At 33.8% G+C, this 3,431-nt stretch overlaps 1 long non-coding RNA gene across 1 annotated transcript; it reads right to left on the bottom strand.

Annotated features, from left to right (window-relative positions):
* Nucleotides 1–325: 325 nt before the first annotated feature.
* Nucleotides 326–2,652, bottom strand: LOC136037604 (uncharacterized). Its single transcript, XR_010619976.1, has 2 exons — nt 2,527–2,652; nt 326–593 (listed from the first exon to the last, which is right to left on the bottom strand). It is a non-coding gene; the product is annotated as an uncharacterized LOC136037604 (long non-coding RNA).
* Between the last annotated feature and the right edge of the window lie 779 nt (nt 2,653–3,431).

The following is a 3,431-nucleotide window of genomic DNA, read 5'->3' as shown; positions in this document are numbered from 1 at the left end:
TGGTTGATGTTTTAGAACGAAAATGCTTTTGATATAATAAAATCTAATCTCTAGTATCGTTCAGGCTATTCAATTAGTTAACGTAGAATGGAAACTGTTTCAAGGTAGAGGAAGGAAATATTTGTATAAAACACAAAAAACATGAGTTATGTGAAGAGCAGAAAAATGTGAAAAATCAATAAAATATGTGAAATTTCTTAAAGTTCCGTTACTTCAGACCTCATATATCAATATGCAAGGCACATCAGTCGTTTTATTTGAAGTTAGGATACCAAATCATTATGACAGATGATTTAATCGATATTAATTCCAAACGAAACATATAATTATAACAGGTATATTTTACAAAAATAACTTACAAAACAAAAAACTGTTGCTGAAATTGCCTCTTTCATGACGACGTGAGTGGCGACTCCTTTTCTCAGGAACTAATAAGACGCTGCTTTTCCACCGATTCTGGGCTTTAACTAATTCCTCATCAGATATTTCGTCATCTGCCCCAGAAAGAGGAGTTGCGGATTCTGATATGACAACACTGTGTTTAGGAGATGTACAGTTGCTGTCGGATATCGTATCAATGATAGGAACTGAAGCTAAAAAAAGGAAAAAAAATAGAATAAAAAGATTATTTTTAGCTGAATTTGTTTTATTTTTAGCTGGATTTTTTTTCTTTTTATTATATTTTAACTGACTTAGCCATTTCATTGTAAAGAAAATTTTCCTGTACCTTCGCCAAAACAATTTTTTCTTCATACAAAATAATCAAAGGATCAATATCTTATTGAAGGTTTTTGAATAATAAGATAATTACTTATAGTTTTTTTTTTGTAAAGTTTTAAAATGGTTTATTCTTCTGTTTCTGTACAAAGTAAATTACTTGGCATAATGGCACTTATTAGACTAAGAAATATTGTGAATTAAGTTCTTTTGAGAGAGACAGTGTCGTTTTCGGAGGATATCTCAACAATATTTTAACTCTTAGGTTAATAATTAAGAAAATTCTCATTCATCAGGTGAGTGTAGTCTTCAACTTTATATTTTATTTGATTCAACTGATAGAGAGGCTTTAGCGAATGCCCTATCTTTTTAAACGTTATCGATTATTAAATTTAATTGATCAGAGCTATATATAAAAATTGTTTTGCTGCTTTTAAGGTTGGAGGTTAGGTTGGTAGTCTATTCGGCAAGGAATACCTAACATTAAGCTGTATGAAAAACGAGGTATAACTCCACTAGCTGGGACAATAATGGAAGAAACACTAACATGGGCAGACCATGTTTTACAGAGTCTAGATGACAGATTGTTAAAGATTGTGTTTTTGGCCATTCTTTGGGGCCAAAAAATAAGACCTATTAAATAGAATCCTTTATTATATTTTATTTTTAGTAATAAATGGAAAGACGTGGGGACTTTTTTCGACGTTAAAAAAGTATAGAAGAATTGAAAGAAAAGTCGTATTACGATGGTTATGATGTTAATTGATTCTGACAAAAGTAGGAGTAAATCGTCTTATAACCAGGGTTATAATGTTATTTGTTTATGACAAAAGCGGGAATTAATAGTCTTATGATCACAGTTATGATGTCATTCGATTGTGACAATAACGGGAGTCAATAGTCTTATGACCACGGTTATGATTTTATTTTATTATGACAATAGTGGGAGTCAATGGTCTGATAACCATGGTTATGATGTATTTGATTATGACAATAGTGGGAGCTGTTAAATATGGCCTTGGAAGATGATCCTTTGAACGACAGTATATCAAAGATTAAGCTTTAAGAAACGTGAGGATTAATTCCTCTTTTATGGATGTCATCTTTATAAAGACTAGGTCCTTCTCAAATAGAGTGAAAAGAAATTCTGAAGACAAACTTAAAGAAAGTAGGATATTCTTGGACGGGAGAAAACATTGAAGCTCTAATTGGAACTGGGTGGAGGAAGAGCGTTAGCAGCTATATTTACCCCGGCCTAGACGAACTACTTTTTGACCAATGTATTTTTATAAGACTTTATGGAGTATGACTGAATTCTTCCACCGTGTAAGATAAGCGGTATACTGTGCATAATAAATAATAATATAAATAGAATTAAAAATATAACTATAAATATAAATATTGTCATCTATGAAATTATTTTCAAATAGGGCTACACTACGTCAAATGGATAAAACTTTTAAGACATGCAATAAAAACAAGAATAAATTCATGTTTGGAGGATGAATATTACAGTGGATCCCAATTTAACTTGGTCCATAGCTTATATAAAGTGCTTCTACACCGTGGTCTGAAAGCTAAATTGTGAGATTTAGTGTTCTTAGATGTATACTTAGCGCCATACCCAATATAGCAGCACTGACATAGTGGAGAGCAAAAGGTCTCTAATTTATTATTTGCATAGTACTAAGGTCTAAGTTGTCATATCTGTGGACCCAACAATTTATGTCGAGAAAAAGAGCATAGATTTACTAATATTAATACTCTTTATCAATGCCCTTCTTTTTCTTGGGATTATTGAAAACTTACCATTTTCATTTTCCACTTCAGGATCGGTATCTTTGAGGTTGCCATGCCAAGACCTGGATTTCTTAGCAGTTCTCATTTCTGAGAAGATTTATCCTTGTTGAGAAATTGTTCTTTCGACTGGAGCTTGGTAACCAGAGAAATTTAGAAAAAAACTAGTTTTTTCACCTTCATTCACCCCCCCCCCTCCCAACGAAAATATTTTCTAGAAAATTGAATATCGGTGAGAATTTACCCCGGACAATTACCTTTAACAACTCCACGCGTAACATTGATATGGAAATGAGAATGCAAGATATATAAAAAGCGTTTTGTATTGGATTTCTGCCAAATTCCCCCAGTGCATAATTTCCCCAAACAGATTCACTCCCCTTGAAACTTCCCTTCCAATAAAAAAATTCCCCTGTGGGAAAAATTGCAAAAATTTGCTCCCCCCACCCGGAAATGCATACACACTTCACAATAACAAATACTATGTGTAAACAATGGGCAAATTTTATGACTTAAAAGCCTTTCCCCTGGGGCTGTGAGGGGGTCACGTTATATCCAAAGGCATGGTTATTGGCCTTGCAACTATTTTGGGCAAAATGGCTATCTAAAAATTGTGATAAGAGAACTTGAGAAAAAAAGGTGGGGGTGGGGGAAAGGATACCCTCCGATCTTTTTGTAACTTAATTTTGATCAGACAGCTTTAGAATAAAGGCGGGGGAGGGGGACAGGATATCCTCCAATCTTTGTAGTCGCTAGAACTTTCACTTTCGTTTGAAAGAGCCTTCTCAAAATATTTGAGGACCATTGGGTCGATACGATCACCCCTGAAAAAAAAACGTATCCGTGATCTTTCTTCTGGCAAAAACTACAAAATTCCACATTTTTGCAGACAGGGGCCTGAAACCATCAAAGTAGGG

Source organism: Artemia franciscana, chromosome 17, assembly GCF_032884065.1.
Source record: "Artemia franciscana chromosome 17, ASM3288406v1, whole genome shotgun sequence".
In the NCBI taxonomy this organism is placed as follows: domain Eukaryota; kingdom Metazoa; phylum Arthropoda; class Branchiopoda; order Anostraca; family Artemiidae; genus Artemia; species Artemia franciscana.
This window is presented reverse-complemented; position numbering and strand designations above follow the sequence as displayed.